This window comes from Stegodyphus dumicola, chromosome 10 (genome assembly GCF_044657685.1).
Source record: "Stegodyphus dumicola isolate Sdum_Otavi_A_Nest chromosome 10, ASM4465768v1".
Taxonomy (NCBI): domain Eukaryota; kingdom Metazoa; phylum Arthropoda; class Arachnida; order Araneae; family Eresidae; genus Stegodyphus; species Stegodyphus dumicola.
The window spans coordinates 150,960,279-150,980,232 of record NC_140777.1 but is presented as its reverse complement, the minus strand read 5'-3'; the positions used below and the strand labels follow the sequence as shown (position 1 = coordinate 150,980,232).

Genomic DNA, 19,954 nt, shown 5'->3' with positions numbered 1-19,954 from the left:
TTTTTATTTTCTCGAATAAGGCTTTATATTTTATTAAATGCTGTCAACGATATTGAAGTACTTAGTATTCAAATTTTATATTTGATTCATTGCGGTTAATGCCATGTATGTCATTATTATATGCTGGTGATATTGAATTCCTTGGTACAAATGTAGCATTTATTTGGAGACAATTTTACTGAGGCAAATTTAGAGGGTTCGCACGGTTTTAAGCCACGCCCCATTTTGCAAGTAAGTACCCTTCCGCCAGTAAATCGGAACGATCACGTTTATGTGATTAAGGCAAACCTACGACGGATGTCTGCCTGAGAAATTCCTTCATGGAGGACTTTATAAGGGAAATTAACTCGTATAGACGGGACACATCAATGAATTCACAATTCCTTAGCTTGAAGATAGTTTTTTGCGAATACTGATGAGGAGTCTTTACAAAATGGGGCGTGGCGTAAAGATGTGGCAACTCTAGATTTTTTAAACCAATTTGGTACTGATATGAGGAGGGAATACTTGGTAAGTAAATGTTGTTGATTGGTAACGTAACACCCTGAAATTTGTGAAAAATGTTGAAACGAAATTATAAAATTTACAGTATCAATAATCAGTACAAATGTATTCAAATATAGCAACTAATTTGGGTCAGACGCATTATATGATTCATTATGGTTAATGTCATTATTATATGCTGCCGGTGATATTGGAATACTTGATATTCAGGGTTACTTTGTGATATTGGAATACTTGGTATTATTTTGAATATCTGTAATGTTGCATTACTCTTCAGAGCTCTAAATCTGCATTATTTTAACATTTATCATTTAATCCAACCCCCCAAAACATTATTTGATAATAATTAGGAAGGAAAAAAGTCTTCAGCACTTAAAATCAAATCTCTTTTAGTAATATTTTTCTCTTATGTATTAAAAAAAAAGATATACAATTTTAGATTTTAATTTATTAATTATATATTTAATATAGGGTAGTAAATTATTTTGTTGCCCAGGACAATTGATAGGAATATGATGAAACTTTCGCGGTGAAATAGTTTATGTTCTGAAGCTTGCTAACTTCGTTCTGTATAAATAACTGAAAAGTAAAACAGATGTTCTAAATTTACCTTTAAATTAGCCCCTTCGAGCCGGGTAGCGAAAACGCGCGCGGAGGCCGGCAGTGTCTTCCGCGAACGTCTTTCCAGGGCCGGGGGCTTTTTTGCTACTAAGCCTAAATCCATGAAATTTCCAAAGTATCAACGCATTGTTTAATGATGCTCTATAGAGTATTTTAACGGCTTATGCTTTGTAAATATTTTTATATATATATATTTTAATTACCTTATTTCTTGTTTAAATGCACATTTTACACATTTTATTTTAATTACTCACCATTTTAGGACTTTTAACATTATACATCTGAAAACTAAATATATTACTTAAAACTCTCTTTTCGTATGAAAAATTTGAAAACAGGGATCTACACACAGTCCTATGTTACATTCCTTGAACTAGTAATAACTCATTTGCCGTTTTGGAGTATTTTTCCGAAAATGTGAACAAACGAAGCATCGTCGTCTCATTTTCTTATCAGTCTCTTCTGAACAAAGTTTTGGAAAATGTCTTTCAGTTAATCTTTCAGAATCAATATAAGAATATCAGAATTTCAGAATCAATATTTGAAATATTTTGCATCATTTCGACGCTTCGACATTGCAACGGTAAAAACAGAAAGAATTCACGTCTAACAAGATATAATTATTTTCTAAACACTGAACTGCAAACCGAAATACTCAACGCTTTAGCGCATATAAAACTTCTGCTTACAATAAACAACTACCACGTGCGAATAAAGTGTGATTTAAAGAGACGTCATAAATCACGCCATTCGGAAACATTTAGTTCGCCGTTTGTTTATATAATCAAAAACACGTGTATGTGAGTCATGCTTCTCTTATTTGGAGTAGAAGGTCTAATGTACATGTATCTGAAACCATATGGACATACAGTGCCATCTTGTGGCAGAAATTATAGTTTGAAAAACGTTCCAGGACAAATACGTGGCACAAATTCGTTCCAGGACAAACACATGACAGTAGGCAGTAGACGGGAAAATGCTCTGTCACGCCTGCGTGTCGGCCGGTAGGTGAGTGTGTTCGTTGCTGGCACGTAGACGTGACAGTCGGCGCGAAGGGGTTAGAATAAGAAGCTCTAATAAGTACAATTCAAAATAGCATATATCTAGATGCAAGCAGGAATTAAAATCGAGTGGGATAACTTGAAATTTCATGCTTTCTTTCTAAATAAAAATATTTTTGTTTAGAAGAAATGTATAATTTCTGACTACTAGAGATTAATTGTTATTAAATTTTCCATATAACAAGAGCATACTTGTTTGTGGTATACTTCTGCTCATTGTAAACGTCGCAAAGTGTAGCAGAAGAGTAGCGCCATCTCGCGGTCAGTAGAAATTTCACGGAGCCTAGCGAAAACACAAAAGAATAGATTCACACTAGCACAGGCCTTGAGTATAATTTGGCCTTGACAAAAGAAAATGCGCATGAACTTTCTACCGAAAGAAAGGTATGAAAAAAATTTGGGAATCTGCGTTTCTAATTTTATAAAGCTGAGGAGAAAATGTAAAATATTAACTTCTATTGAAAATATAATCTCCGCGTAAGAACGGTCAAAAACTGTTCGCGTATGAATAACTACATAATGATAAAACTGCAAATTACTACAGCTCGCTGTGTTGTTCTACACAACGTACCCACCAGTTTAGTTATTCCATCATTAAATGTTCCCATATATAGGTGTGAGATGCAAATTCGGATTGTACTCGCTTCGGCAGTGCATATACTAAAATTGGAACGATACAGAGAAGATTAGCATGGCCCCTGCGCAAGGATGACACGCAAAATCGTGAAGCGTTCCACATTTTTTTCTCTACTTGATAAATCTCTCGAACCTCCGTTGTTTGTATACATTTACGGTTTGTTGAGAAATTCAGCCGGGGCCCCACGAAAGTCTCAAATAATATGAACTCCCATCTTTTATTTTTGGACGATCTGTCATTAACTTAATTTACGACTTCAAAGTGATGACGCTCACAGTTATCATAAAATCTTAAAAGAAAGCTCAAAATGTTTTTATTGATGGAAGTAATTTTTAAATCATTGTGCATAACCTCAGGAGGAAAACATCATTAGTGAAAACTCTGAGAGCCATTGTCTGAAGAATTTGCTTTTGATTTGTGTGACATCATTAAATAATGAAGAATCTACGTGTACATGTATGCTTGAATGTTCCTCGCTGAGTTTTATTTATTTTATATTTTGTGCGAATTTAAGGAACTTTTCATTAAAAACTCGTAGATTTAAAAGTTTAATGTTGCCACTCAGCAAAGCATAAAATATTTATGTTTCAGATTTAATCAGAAAACTCAGTGAAATAAAAGAAGTGTGTTGCCAATCAGCAAAACGCAATATTTCCAGTTTAATCGTATTGCAGAACAACTTTTGGAACCAAATTTTAAACACTCTATAGTCCTCTACCCAAAGGTGTGCAATTCGAAACCCGAATTTTAAATTTCGGTTTTGATTTATTTCATATTTGTGGGAATTTAAGGAATTTGTGGTATAAAATTCAGAGATTTAAAAGCCGTTCCTAAGCTCTTCATAAGCCGTTCATAAGCATAATCATATTCAGAGATTTAAAAGCCGTTTAAAATCATGAGATATTTATCATTCAAATTTAACCAGAAAACTTGGCGATATAAAAGAAGTGTACTGTCTGTCTATGGTAAGAACAGCTCTCGCCAGTTTGTCTGCAGCTGTCTGTTGCCGTAGAAACGAGCCCTAACCCATTTTTCGTAGGGGTGTCTTGAAGACTTACTTCTGAGTTTGCCACCTTGGCGCATTTAAAGATGATTTGGCGATATTCACATTTTGTTTTAGTTTCAAGTAAAATGCTTGTTGACCCTTTGCGTCGACCCCGACATCCAATTTCCGAAAATGAAATTCGATGGCGTAGATAAAGCTTTTGCAGTCAAGAAACGGTCTTTGATTTTTCCGTGTGAGGTACAAGTCGCTAAATTTGCAATCCCTCTAGATGTACAATGAGTAAAAATAAGCTTGTAGGGAAATAAATTTAAAAATCCGTGTTTATTTTTGAAGAAAAATTTTAATTTCGACATTTAAAAAAATCATGCTATTATTTTGCTTCTTTTTTGTTTATTTGTTTGCTTGCAAAATCATAGATGACATCTTAGAAATCTACTTGATTACCCCATTCTCTTTATATAGTATAGACGCACTTCATAAATATAAAATAAATTTAATTTTTATAGTTCTCCCCTCTAGCTGATCTACCGTGAACATTCAAAGCAATTTCTTCAGTCTTTAAATGACGTTCTGCTATGTTTTTATTTCAAAATTTTCTGTTAATTTATTGCTTGTGCTTTAATAATGACTAAAAATTTCATCATTAAATGTATATAGAATCATCTTGAAAGTAAAAGCATTTTTTTACATACCCATGCTCTCAATAAATACTTTTTGCGAACATTTCTTCTTTTCTCATACCTTTAAACTAAACCAAAAGCTGGTTAATTTAATGGCGGAAGGAAGCGAAGGTGAATTAAAATCGAAACTGCTTTTTCCTTAATTACCAGTGGTTTGGGTTGGTTTATATGATTACGGAAAGCCTCCCGGCCTAAGAGGAGGGATGCCTCCATGGAGGGCTTGCTAAGGGAAACTGGCTGTGCGCCCAAAACCGTATCATGTTGCCAAAATTTCTTAAAAGTTAAATTGCTGTCAATCCATGTTTCATCGATGTAAACGATGTGGCGTTCGTTCACTTGCTCTGAGTTTTCTCATTTCGCGTAAATAATTGTTCCTCCAAAATACAATGTGAGGTCTTTCGATAAGATTTTTTTTTTTTTTCTACGCATTCCAACGAAAATTCATTGAACACAAAACTTTGCACAAAGAGTCTTTTTGCCACGGGAAGTCTAATTTTTGCCTCAAGACAGGCAGTAATTTCCGCACAGATGGCACTTTCTTTTCTTTGATGTAAAAGTCTTGTATTGTCTGCCGTAGAACGCATTTGTCAAAATCGTAAATTTCACATTTATGATTAGCAGGGCTTTTACATTTCTTTCCAAGTGTATTCAGAAGTTTATTTTCACCCATTGTTGATACTTCGCTCTTCAAAACTTAAGGAAGAGGAATTACTAAAGAGTTCGCCGAAACTTCAGAAGCGCAAAATTCTGCGACACTATACACGATTTGACGTGACTGAGACTTTAAAGGTTGACCTTTCTTAAACTGGAAGGGCATATTAAAAAATTGGCGATTAACAAAGCACTACGAAAATCAAGCTAAATAGAAGCGAATTTGAGCAAATGCTAGCACAAATGATATAACAACGAGAATAAAAAGAGCTAATAGTAATAATATAAGGCTTAAGAAAAGATGCGTGCAGCTGGAATGAAGCCGAGAAGACGAATGATAAACTTCCCTTAAGCCATCAGTCGCCAAAAACAAAATAACAATAAAGCAACCCTTGGTTCGTCCCTATTTGAAATATACTAGCCCTGTTTCTATAGCGACCGCCACTCGCCAGACACCGTGGCGGGAACTGTTCTTACCGTAGACAGACAGTATTACCACTCGGCCAAACCAAAAGATAATTTGTCTCTCAAATTAAATTAAAAAAAAACATAGCAATTTAAAGCAAATGGGTTGCCACTGTCCAGCTTAAAATATTTTAATTTTTAAGCGCTGCGTGGCGAAATGTAAGATATTTAATTTTTCTTTCAAATTTATTCTGTTATCAATTAACAATCTAAGAGATTTAAAAGCAAAAAAACGCAGATTCAATTAAAGTATGTTACTCTTTTGTTATCAGGACCGGGTATCCATAAATGTATGTATAGATATATATGTTCATGTGTGCATGTACTTATTTATCTGTGTGTGTACACACATATATGCGCACATACATATACTCGTGCATACATATATACGCTTCTGAATCCGGCCCTGATGATAGAAGAGTACCCAAATTATTATTCATTACTAAATAGACGCGCGAAATTACATTAGTTGAATACATTAAAATTTTTATATCAGGCTTTTAAAGAATGTTTCTCGCCACCGCAAATATCGTCTGCGCATACAGTTCGCGTTGGAGTGTTTAATCATATTTTGTAGAAGGATTTTTGGCATTTGAAAGTAAGTTACTAACACGCTACCAGATTAGAACCATCATTTACTTCCAGTTCCATTGCCAAAAGTTAGCCACAGAATGTCACGAAATTATGTGCACAGTTTTAGGTACTAACTAGCAGCTACGCGACTAGCCTTCGTCTGGCTTTTAAATGTAACGAAAAAATGCCTAAAGGGAACATCAAACGTTAAATTTAAAAACTGTGCGGAATTTTACCTGCAGAACAACTTCTTTAAACAAACACCCACATTTCTTTTTTAAAAAATGTCTTACATGTAACAAAATTACAATGAAATAAACAATATCCTTTAATACAAATTTAACTATCCTAATAAATAAATTAACCAACTTCCCGTTGTAAAATCTTCAGAATTCAAATGGTATAAATGAAGTCATGAACTTTGTTTCCAAAAGAAATAATGCAAAACGTTTTACATAATTGAAATTATATGTAATTAAAACGTAATATAAAAAAATTGCAATAAAAAAACAATAAATAAAATATGTAAACCTCCTTGCCATTAGCTGATAAAGAGAGGGAGAAAAATGAAAATTCTTTCTGTTGTGCCTAGCGAGACACATGCGCGTCAGAATAAGAAGATTGCGATGCGCATATTGGGTGTCCAAGAAACAAAAGGAAAAACAGCAACATTTTATCTGATATTTTCAACAGTCAGCAGTCTGAAGGAAAAACGATAGCCAAAACCACGTTTCTAAAAGAATTAATCTATTGAAAATGATACGATAAAATCGAAAAGATAAAATAAAAAAAATATAATTCGAATTTTGAAAAAATCTCTTCGAGGTGCCCTGGCTCTTGTCTAGATGCACCCTATATATCAAATTTCATAGTTCTGGGTCTATTAGGTTACGCGCAGCACGAACTAAAGACACACAGACTTCTTCTTTTATTATATGTAGGGATGTTGTGTCATGTGATACTGAAGGAAGAATATGAACCATTCATATGCCATTTTTATAAGTTAATATGTGTAAAAATTATACTTCAAAAGGAATATATTAGCCATCTATTTCAATGCCAAAACGGCATATATACATTAAAAGTTTTTTTTCTTTTTTTAAATATTTTTAATACATTAAGGAAATTTTGTAACTTTGTAATTGTAAAAGTTATTTTAAAAACACTAAAATGTATTATGAACTTCTTTTTTTATGCTTTATTAAGTAATGATAATATTTATCATAATGAAATCATATTTTAGTCCAAGGTAGAAATAAAATAACTAAAACTACCGTATTTACTCGCACTTTTTCTGCCAATTTTTTATTTGTAACAGTCTAGCTGCGACTATGATGCGGGGGAAAATGTACTACACCATACTGTACCCTTTTGACGATTTTTCTGCTTCAAAACGGGGGTCCAACTTTTAAGTGAGAGGCACTATTACGTGAGTAAAGACGGTATATACACTCCCCTTTTGTGGTAATAAAATTTTGATTTTTACAAAATTTGTTAAAAATACAGGCATATTAAATATCAGATTTATAAAACGTTTAAAATCAAGTTCTATCTATGCAATAAATTGATTTAAGAATATATTATAAAAAGAATTGGTACTTTTCAGTTTCGCCGGCGCAAATCTTGCCAAGCAGACGTTATTGGCGACAACATACCGTACACAAGTACTGACGTAAAAAATGTTAACAAATGTTAGCCCTAAGAATTGTTTATTTGGAAGGCATAAACATTTTAATATCGCTTAAATTTTTGTCTAAAGCCAATAAATAAAGACAATAAATCTGTAAAAAGGCGTTAATTATGAATTTACTATGCTTTCTTGGTTCAACATCGAGATTCGAAGGTTCATATCCCATGACCACAAGTGATCTCACGTAAACTACGCTACAAAAATCTAATTCTCTCAGTAATTATCTACATTAATTTCAAGTTAAATCTTAATTTGGAATACAAGTTTAAATGCAAGAATTATTTCAATTCGTATGAATAGCTAACTGAGAAATTATGTAAAACCGTAATGTTGTACTTCGCTACTGCATTCTCATTAGAATTGATGAATTCCCTTGACTGTGCCTTTTCTGTATTTTCGCCTTCGGATGAGTGGTGTTATTGCATTCTAATTGACTTAATTACCGCGAATGGCTTTAGGGCCTGGTAAAAATTCTATGTAATTGTTATGCCAGTATTGAAAGAAAGAATCAATCTGATAAGAAATGACTGCAACTTGTTTCGAAGATGAGGCGCAAAAGGTTCAGCGAGGATATCCCTTTTCGTATCAGTTGTACCATTATTGGCGACTTTATGGCCTGCGCCGGCAAAACTGAAAAGTGCCAAAAAATTCAACAAAAGAAATTTTGTTGCATATAATCCTGTTAAAATTTAATGGACGGAACTTTTAACGGTAGACGTTAAGTATACGGTAATATTATATAATGCGATGCTGCTGCAAAATGAATGATTTTTTCATAACAAATGCCATTTACTCGGCATTAAGACTATTGAAAAACCATTTTTATCAAAAATGTGAATCATTGAAGACGAAATTTATTAAAAAGGAGTTCTAAAAATTCTGTATATTACCGGCAGCGTATGAAACTCCGGCATTGTATAGAATACCTAGGTATTTTACAAAATACCTGGCGTTTTTAGGCAAACTATGAAACATGATAATTATTGCATACTTTACCTAGGCAATGTATAGAACGACTCGGCATTTTGTAGAATGACAAATGCCTTTTAGTCAAAGGATGGAAAAAGTCTTTCGGTGGTCTCTGTGATATTCAGACTGCAAGTTGGCGCTACGCTTCTGCTACACTTTGCGATGTTTACAATGAGCGTACAAATGTATCAAAAACGAATTATGTCTTGTTATATGCAGAGTTTAAAAATTATTAATCCGTAGTAGTCAGAAACTGTTGATTTCATTTTAATAAAAATATTTTTAATTAGAAGGAAAGCATGAAATTTTAAGCTAAAGAACCTTTAATTTTTTATTTATTTATTTATTTTTTGTCCCCATATATAAATACAAGCTTTTTTATCTCGATTTTATTTCCTGCTTCCATCCACTGTTCTGAACTATTTCAGTTCAGAACATATACTATTTCAGTGTAAAATTTTCAAAATATTTCTCTCAGTTGTACTGGGCCGAAAAATAATTCCCTACTTTAATCAACAGGGCTACTAAATTCATCTATATATAATCAGCATATTAATACACCATGATCTAAAATTTGTATATCTGTCCACGACATAGGAATAAAAATATTACTTAAAGTGATTAAATTTTACGTACTGAAGAAGTTTTTTTAAAATTATTATCAAATAATTGTTTTAGAACATCCTACACAATAAAAGTTTAAATAATGCAGATTTAGATCTTTGTGCAGTATTTGCAACATTGCTTATATTCAAAGCAAGAATAAAATTGTCAGGCCAAAGAAATAGCTATCTTACTTTGGCATAGATTTTGAATGAAACTCAAACTTAAAGTTGCTTTTTGACTAATTTTAGTACTACACAAGTGTGTTTCTCTTTCCAGTTTCATTTGCATTTTAGATTTCATTGATGTTAACATTCATAAATTAGACATTGAATTAAGTGCATTGCAGCAATTTACATTTTCAGTCATAGAGAATATTGAATTTTTCCAATGAAAATAATGAAATTTTTGATAAAGCTATTGATCAAATCAATCTCAGTTTGTTATAAAGAAAAGAGACACAGACATTATAAAATATATTTTAACAGCACAACAAAGCAAGATAATAACTCTCATGATCACAATATATACTTAAGAAAACATTTAGTAATGTATATCATAAAAATTTGAAAACTTTGATAATAGAAAGGGCACCCTTGAATCTACTCTAACCGAGAGCTGATATCCGAAAATAATGCAACGAATGTGGGCGTGGTTACAAAAGCTAATTCCATTTGGACGAGGTTAAAGTCGGCAGATAATGCTATCAGTGACGTGCAGTCGTTTCTTCTAAAACGATATGACACATCAAGCAGAATCAATATTTATTGGGAACATGTTTAGTGCCACTTTACATTATATTGGTGTGGGCGTGGCCATTCTCACCAATAACGCACGCAGTGCGATTTTGATATTTCACATTATTTACTAATCTGTGGATACAATGTCTATTTACAAATGCACATATTTAGATATTATCCGCGGCATATTATTTCATCGTGTGTTGACATCTCTTCTCTCTTGCGTATTTCTCTGTCGGACCCCGGTGCTATGTTCTTTGTAAATGTCCCTTGAAAATCTGATGAAAATTAATTTCCACATGAGTGCGGCATATCTCCTTGAGCAAAGGCAGCGGTTGATGCGGTCATTCATGGGATCCCAAGATCAAAAGGCCCCAACGATATGGGCTTCCACTCGTACATCACTGAAACGAGTCTTTAAATTGTGGGGTAGTTCCCGAAGAAAACGCAAAGCTAATATATTTCAGCGTAGTTAAAGCCCTATTTCTTTGATAATGCAGTTTTCCAAGCCTTCAGTGGCGTCAGAAATGGAGGCCAATATAGGCATGTAAAAATGATGCACCTCCATTTACTTGGAATTTGGAATTATTTGAAAGTAGTAAAATTTGAAATGGCTAGATTTTTGGTGTGAGTTATCTCTATCTTTTCTAACCTTCTTAATGTTTTCATTAATCTTCGTAACGGTAGGGTAGCCGATACTTCGAATAGTAGGAATATGTGTTCTTGTTAGATTCTGTAAATCTTAAATAATAAAAAAAATTTGAATATTTACAGCTGGTTACAATAATTCTTCCATAAGTAAAACTTCATTTGGTTCGCTTGAATGCAACTATCGACTTAACGGCAGGTTCTTAATGAGAAGGCTTTAGATAGAATCATAAATTCTCCTGAATTATAAAAATCTCCACCGAAATCATATTTCACACTAACATCAATAAATTTTAATCTTTACAATTTTCCGTCTATGTTTAACTTACTCACATAGTGTTGTATAAAAGTCTTTCATATAGTGTCCTTTAATAATATAAATTCCTACAGATGGAAATTTGTTAATAATGATATTTAGTCACCACTTTTGTGATGAAATAAATGTAGACACGAATTTTAAGAGGGCCTTATTAGAGCAAGATCATACTTCATAGGATCATTTCTATAGTATGATTAGCGAGTTCGCTCACCGAACTTCGCAAAAATCCCAGCCACGATGATGTGTGAAGGTGTTTTTTCCTGAGCGTGAAGCGGACTGGATTTAGGGCTTCGGCTTTTATCGAGTCATTGATGATCGCACCTCTCGCCATTGCGGCGACGGGAAGGAAAGAACTCGTTCTGAGTGGTTTTTTATAACTATAAGGCTAGATTATGGTCCAGTGAGTTTTTAATCTCTCATTGTACGAAGGTCAATTTATAGTCAAAGAATGTCTAGCAGGACAAAGGTGCATTGGCAGTCAAGGAGGTTAGAATACATGGAGATGGTTTCTCTGCTATTACAGTACGAAGAAAGTGAAACACGCCACGTGAGGGCAAGAAAACGATTACCTTACAGAGCGAAGTGAGGTAAAACACCAGCTGGTTTCAAGTTCTCAGTCTGTTTTCTGATTTTGTATGCGTAGATCTGAAAGGCACTGAATTGTTACAGCGAAATAATGTCTACATTTCCATGTAAAGGAATGTTTTAGAACGTGTGTTTAAATGACCTTCAAGAAAGAGTTTGATTATTTTCTTTGTGTACAGTACACGAAGAAAGATATATAGTTCTCAGATTTACCTTTTCATAATAACACTAAGAGTGATATTCGTAATTAACTGATATGTGATGACAAAACGATAAGTAAACAAGGGGAGTGGCAAGCTCTCCATGGAAAAGAAAACAGTTTACTTTAATGTCTGATCATAATTACATTACAGGTGTGTTACCTTTTATATGTTTAACTACATTTTATTTTGTGCTCAAGTAAATATATAATAACTGGATTTGATATTTAGTCACATTTGTTGTGTGAGTTTTAAAATAACAAAGTAAAATTTACATATTTCTATCATTGTTTATTCAAATTAAGTGTTTTCGAAACATAAGTAATATTTATCACGTGAAAAATTTGAGAATTATATACATACTTAGAATAAATAAAGTATAATTAAATTACAGTTTGAGTACATAGTTACTGTTTTGTGTTCACAATACTTTTAACACAATACATTCATTAATTACAGGATGCAATTATATAATGTAGAAATTTACATAATGTAGAAATGAAATGAAATGGCGAGAAAAGGAAAGGAAAAAGGGCGTGAAGAATCTGCGATCCTTTACGACTACCAGGAACAAAATTGGGTGTGGTTAGAGCACATCAATCTTTCTAAGGCACCACTACTAAGGGCATGCTTTCCCCCTTTTTTGGCTTCCCTTTGACTGCGTGGAGGGCATCACCATGAGTTCTAACCTCTTTGTCGGCAGTGCTTTTCGTTAATTTCATCACTGGGTGGCAATCGCAAACCGCAATGCTTAGGCTATACATTCAACATTTGTAAAATAGCTCGTTAATAACAAGATGTGTATTTCATTTAAAAATTATCGCTCTTTACTAATAGTAATACCGGATGGTATATTGTAGCATGCCATACTGAAAAGTTTTCTTCTTTTTAACAAATTTTTTATGGTTTCATTTAAATAATTAGTCGCAACATATAACTGATGTTACATGTAATACAGATTTAATATAAATATATAATACAGAATTTCTTTAACAAAACCCATCATCACGCAAGGTTTTAAACCTTTAAAATTGTTTTGAAATGTTCTTTTGTATATAAACAAGCTTCTTAATATGTGTATGTATGTGTGTTCGACTCAATACTTCTCGTCTTACCGTTATTCGAGGGTGCTGTAAAAAATCTCTTTGTCAACTCCAAATTTGTTTGATAGCCAAGTCATATTTAGAATTATTTTTTAATTTAGTTCATTTCATGCAAGTAACTGCTCCCTACTTCTTGTGTACCCTCACAATCCTCATGGAATAAATGAATCTGTCAGTAACACCTTCTAAATCGCTGTAAACCTAGCTCATGTGAATTAAATCTAATTTTTTTTTTCTCTCAAAGAATAGAAATATTTGTGTAAATTTTTATTCTGATCCGCACTGTAAACTTCTGTGATGTGTATTTAGTTTACATTGAGATACTGCGTCCTAAGTGTACATTCAGTGTGTTGAAATCTCAGAAAATGTGCATGCCTATAGTATATGAGCACTGATTATTGATTATATTGCACTATTTATTATGTTCTTACATTACATATTTCTTCATCTTCATGTCATAAAAATGTTCTATCATACTGGACAAATATCTGTTTTTTACTAAAATGATATTTTAACCTACTATATATGTATACTGTTTGAGGCATACTTATTTATTTATTTTTTTCCCAATTGCATTGCAATCCACTCTAAGAAGTGAATTCAATGCAATTAAAATTTAAGGATGCATATAATTTATAAGAAATGTTAATTGCATTCATTTTTTATGAAATTTATTACTTTTTAGCTGTACTATCTTTTAACTTTGAGTCAGGTCATTTGAATACTCTCTGTCCTATCTTCAAAATTCTCTAGAGCGTACCTCATTTTAATCAGTGTCATGTATGAGTGTGTTGAACTTGAATTTGTGGTTACCTTGTTGAGTGTTTTGCGATTTTCCTTCATGTAATGGAAATTCATGAGGTAATATATGTAAATTAATAGAGAGAATACATTTTTATTTTCTCGAATAAGGCTTTATATTTTATTAAATGCTGTCAACGATATTGAAGTACTTAGTATTCAAATTTTATATTTGATTCATTGCGGTTAATGCCATGTATGTCATTATTATATGCTGGTGATATTGAATTCCTTGGTACAAATGTAGCATTTATTTGGAGACAATTTTACTGAGGCAAATTTAGAGGGTTCGCACGGTTTTAAGCCACGCCCCATTTTGCAAGTAAGTACCCTTCCGCCAGTAAATCGGAACGATCACGTTTATGTGATTAAGGCAAACCTACGACGGATGTCTGCCTGAGAAATTCCTTCATGGAGGACTTTATAAGGGAAATTAACTCGTATAGACGGGACACATCAATGAATTCACAATTCCTTAGCTTGAAGATAGTTTTTTGCGAATACTGATGAGGAGTCTTTACAAAATGGGGCGTGGCGTAAAGATGTGGCAACTCTAGATTTTTTAAACCAATTTGGTACTGATATGAGGAGGGAATACTTGGTAAGTAAATGTTGCTGATTGGTAACGTAACACCCTGAAATTTGTGAAAAATGTTGAAACGAAATTATAAAATTTACAGTATCAATAATCAGTACAAATGTATTCAAATATAGCAACTAATTTGGGTCAGACGCATTATATGATTCATTGTGGTTAATGTCATTATTATATGCTGCCGGTGATATTGGAATACTTGATATTCAGGGTTACTTTGTGATATTGGAATACTTGGTATTATTTTGAATATCTGTAATGTTGCATTACTCTTCAGAGCTCTAAATCTGCATTATTTTAACATTTATCATTTAGTCCAACCCCCAAAACATTATTTGATAATAATTAGGAAGGAAAAAAGTCTTCAGCACTTAAAATCAAATCTCTTTTAGTAATATTTTTCTCTTATGTATTAAAAAAAAAGATATACAATTTTAGATTTTAATTTATTAATTATATATTTAATATAGGGTAGTAAATTATTTTGTTGCCCAGGACAATTGATAGGAATATGATGAAACTTTCGCGGTGAAATAGTTTATGTTCTGAAGCTTGCTAACTTCGTTCTGTATAAATAACTGAAAAGTAAAACAGATGTTCTAAATTTACCTTTAAATTAGCCCCTTCGAGCCGGGTAGCGAAAACGCGCGCGGAGGCCGGCAGTGTCTTCCGCGAACGTCTTTCCAGGGCCGGGGGCTTTTTTGCTACTAAGCCTAAATCCATGAAATTTCCAAAGTATCAACGCATTGTTTAATGATGCTCTATAGAGTATTTTAACGGCTTATGCTTTGTAAATATTTTTATATATATATATTTTAATTACCTTATTTCTTGTTTAAATGCACATTTTACACATTTTATTTTAATTACTCACCATTTTAGGACTTTTAACATTATACATCTGAAAACTAAATATATTACTTAAAACTCTCTTTTCGTATGAAAAATTTGAAAACAGGGATCTACACACAGTCCTATGTTACATTCCTTGAACTAGTAATAACTCATTTGCCGTTTTGGAGTATTTTTCCGAAAATGTGAACAAACGAAGCATCGTCGTCTCATTTTCTTATCAGTCTCTTCTGAACAAAGTTTTGGAAAATGTCTTTCAGTTAATCTTTCAGAATCAATATAAGAATATCAGAATTTCAGAATCAATATTTGAAATATTTTGCATCATTTCGACGCTTCGACATTGCAACGGTAAAAACAGAAAGAATTCACGTCTAACAAGATATAATTATTTTCTAAACACTGAACTGCAAACCGAAATACTCAACGCTTTAGCGCATATAAAACTTCTGCTTACAATAAACAACTACCACGTGCGAATAAAGTGTGATTTAAAGAGACGTCATAAATCACACCATTCGGAAACATTTAGTTCGCCGTTTGTTTATATAATCAAAAACACGTGTATGTGAGTCATGCTTCTCTTATTTGGAGTAGAAGGTCTAATGTACATGTATCTGAAACCATATGGACATACAGTGCCATCTTGTGGCAGAAATTATAGTTTGAAAAACGTTCCAGGACAAATACGTGGCACAAATTCGTTCCAGGACAAACACATGACAGTAGGCAGTAGACGGGAAAATGTTCTGTCACGCCTGCGTGTCGGCCGGTAGGTGAGTGTGTTCGTTGCTGGCACGTAGACGTGACAGTCGGCGCGAAGGGGTTAGAATAAGAAGCTCTAATAAGTACAATTCAAAATAGCATATATCTAGATGCAAGCAGGAATTAAAATCGAGTGGGATAACTTGAAATTTCATGCTTTCTTTCTAAATAAAAATATTTTTGTTTAGAAGAAATGTATAATTTCTGACTACTAGAGATTAATTGTTATTAAATTTTCCATATAACAAGAGCATACTTGTTTGTGGTATACTTCTGCTCATTGTAAACGTCGCAAAGTGTAGCAGAAGAGTAGCGCCATCTCGCGGTCAGTAGAAATTTCACGGAGCCTAGCGAAAACACAAAAGAATAGATTCACACTAGCACAGGCCTTGAGTATAATTTGGCCTTGACAAAAGAAAATGCGCATGAACTTTCTACCGAAAGAAAGGTATGAAAAAAATTTGGGAATCTGCGTTTCTAATTTTATAAAGCTGAGGAGAAAATGTAAAATATTAACTTCTATTGAAAATATAATCTCCGCGTAAGAACGGTCAAAAACTGTTCGCGTATGAATAACTACATAATGATAAAACTGCAAATTACTACAGCTCGCTGTGTTGTTCTACACAACGTACCCACCAGTTTAGTTATTCCATCATTAAATGTTCCCATATATAGGTGTGAGATGCAAATTCGGATTGTACTCGCTTCGGCAGTGCATATACTAAAATTGGAACGATACAGAGAAGATTAGCATGGCCCCTGCGCAAGGATGACACGCAAAATCGTGAAGCGTTCCACATTTTTTTCTCTACTTGATAAATCTCTCGAACCTCCGTTGTTTGTATACATTTACGGTTTGTTGAGAAATTCAGCCGGGGCCCCACGAAAGTCTCAAATAATATGAACTCCCATCTTTTATTTTTGGACGATCTGTCATTAACTTAATTTACGACTTCAAAGTGATGACGCTCACAGTTATCATAAAATCTTAAAAGAAAGCTCAAAATGTTTTTATTGATGGAAGTAATTTTTAAATCATTGTGCATAACCTCAGGAGGAAAACATCATTAGTGAAAACTCTGAGAGCCATTGTCTGAAGAATTTGCTTTTGATTTGTGTGACATCATTAAATAATGAAGAATCTACGTGTACATGTATGCTTGAATGTTCCTCGCTGAGTTTTATTTATTTTATATTTTGTGCGAATTTAAGGAACTTTTCATTAAAAACTCGTAGATTTAAAAGTTTAATGTTGCCACTCAGCAGAGCATAAAATATTTATGTTTCAGATTTAATCAGAAAACTCAGTGAAATAAAAGAAGTGTGTTGCCAATCAGCAAAACGCAATATTTCCAGTTTAATCGTATTGCAGAACAACTTTTGGAACCAAATTTTAAACACTCTATAGTCCTCTACCCAAAGGTGTGCAATTCGAAACCCGAATTTTAAATTTCGGTTTTGATTTATTTCATATTTGTGGGAATTTAAGGAATTTGTGGTATAAAATTCAGAGATTTAAAAGCCGTTCCTAAGCTCTTCATAAGCCGTTCATAAGCATAATCATATTCAGAGATTTAAAAGCCGTTTAAAATCATGAGATATTTATCATTCAAATTTAACCAGAAAACTTGGCGATATAAAAGAAGTGTACTGTCTGTCTATGGTAAGAACAGCTCTCGCCAGTTTGTCTGCAGCTGTCTGTTGCCGTAGAAACGAGCCCTAACCCATTTTTCGTAGGGGTGTCTTGAAGACTTACTTCTGAGTTTGCCACCTTGGCGCATTTAAAGATGATTTGGCGATATTCACATTTTGTTTTAGTTTCAAGTAAAATGCTTGTTGACCCTTTGCGTCGACCCCGACATCCAATTTCCGAAAATGAAATTCGATGGCGTAGATAAAGCTTTTGCAGTCAAGAAACGGTCTTTGATTTTTCCGTGTGAGGTACAAGTCGCTAAATTTGCAATCCCTCTAGATGTACAATGAGTAAAAATAAGCTTGTAGGGAAATAAATTTAAAAATCCGTGTTTATTTTTGAAGAAAAATTTTAATTTCGACATTTAAAAAAATCATGCTATTATTTTGCTTCTTTTTTGTTTATTTGTTTGCTTGCAAAATCATAGATGACATCTTAGAAATCTACTTGATTACCCCATTCTCTTTATATAGTATAGACGCACTTCATAAATATAAAATAAATTTAATTTTTATAGTTCTCCCCTCTAGCTGATCTACCGTGAACATTCAAAGCAATTTCTTCAGTCTTTAAATGACGTTCTGCTATGTTTTTATTTCAAAATTTTCTGTTAATTTATTGCTTGTGCTTTAATAATGACTAAAAATTTCATCATCAAATGTATATAGAATCATCTTGAAAGTAAAAGCATTTTTTTACATACCCATGCTCTCAATAAATACTTTTTGCGAACATTTCTTCTTTTCTCATACCTTTAAACTAAACCAAAAGCTGGTTAATTTAATGGCGGAAGGAAGCGAAGGTGAATTAAAATCGAAACTGCTTTTTCCTTAATTACCAGTGGTTTGGGTTGGTTTATATGATTACGGAAAGCCTCCCGGCCTAAGAGGAGGGATGCCTCCATGGAGGGCTTGCTAAGGGAAACTGGCTGTGCGCCCAAAACCGTATCATGTTGCCAAAATTTCTTAAAAGTTAAATTGCTGTCAATCCATGTTTCATCGATGTAAACGATGTGGCGTTCGTTCACTTGCTCTGAGTTTTCTCATTTCGCGTAAATAATTGTTCCTCCAAAATACAATGTGAGGTCTTTCGATAAGATTTTTTTTTTTTTTCTACGCATTCCAACGAAAATTCATTGAACACAAAACTTTGCACAAAGAGTCTTTTTGCCACGGGAAGTCTAATTTTTGCCTCAAGACAGGCAGTAATTTCCGCACAGATGGCACTTTCTTTTCTTTGATGTAAAAGTCTTGTATTGTCTGCCGTAGAACGCATCTGTCAAAATCGTAAATTTCACATTTATGATTAGCAGGGCTTTTACATTTCTTTCCAAGTGTATTCAGAAGTTTATTTTCACCCATTGTTGATACTTCGCTCTTCAAAACTTAAGGAAGAGGAATTACTAAAGAGTTCGCCGAAACTTCAGAAGCGCAAAATTCTGCGACACTATACACGATTTGACGTGACTGAGACTTTAAAGGTTGACCTTTCTTAAACTGGAAGGGCATATTAAAAAATTGGCGATTAACAAAGCACTACGAAAATCAAGCTAAATAGAAGCGAATTTGAGCAAATGCTAGCACAAATGATATAACAACGAGAATAAAAAGAGCTAATAGTAATAATATAAGGCTTAAGAAAAGATGCGTGCAGCTGGAATGAAGCCGAGAAGACGAATGATAAACTTCCCTTAAGCCAACAGTCGCCAAAAACAAAATAACAATAAAGCAACCCTTGGTTCGTCCCTATTTGAAATATACTAGCCCTGTTTCTATAGCGACCGCCACTCGCCAGACACCGTGGCGGGAACTGTTCTTACCGTAGACAGACAGTATTACCACTCGGCCAAACCAAAAGATAATTTGTCTCTCAAATTAAATTAAAAAAAAACATAGCAATTTAAAGCAAATGGGTTGCCACTGTCCAGCTTAAAATATTTTAATTTTTAAGCGCTGCGTGGCGAAATGTAAGATATTTAATTTTTCTTTCAAATTTATTCTGTTATCAATTAACAATCTAAGAGATTTAAAAGCAAAAAAACGCAGATTCAATTAAAGTATGTTACTCTTTTGTTATCAGGACCGGGTATCCATAAATGTATGTATAGATATATATGTTCATGTGTGCATGTACTTATTTATCTGTGTGTGTACACACATATATGCGCACATACATACACTCGTGCATACA

The 19,954-nt window shown here is 33.4% G+C and overlaps 3 non-coding genes across 3 annotated transcripts; all 3 read left to right on the top strand.

The window, feature by feature from the left end:
* Positions 1-2,822: 2,822 nt before the first annotated feature.
* LOC146995144 (U6 spliceosomal RNA) lies at positions 2,823-2,929 on the top strand. Its single transcript, XR_015043738.1, has one exon. It is a non-coding gene; the product is annotated as a U6 spliceosomal RNA (small nuclear RNA).
* Positions 2,930-11,325: 8,396 nt separating this feature from the next.
* LOC146995143 (small nucleolar RNA U3) lies at positions 11,326-11,535 on the top strand. The gene has a single exon (XR_015043755.1). It is a non-coding gene; the product is annotated as a small nucleolar RNA U3 (small nucleolar RNA).
* A 5,233-nt stretch (positions 11,536-16,768) lies between these two features.
* On the top strand, positions 16,769-16,875 carry LOC146995142 (U6 spliceosomal RNA). The gene has a single exon (XR_015043737.1). It is a non-coding gene; the product is annotated as a U6 spliceosomal RNA (small nuclear RNA).
* Positions 16,876-19,954: the final 3,079 nt, after the last annotated feature.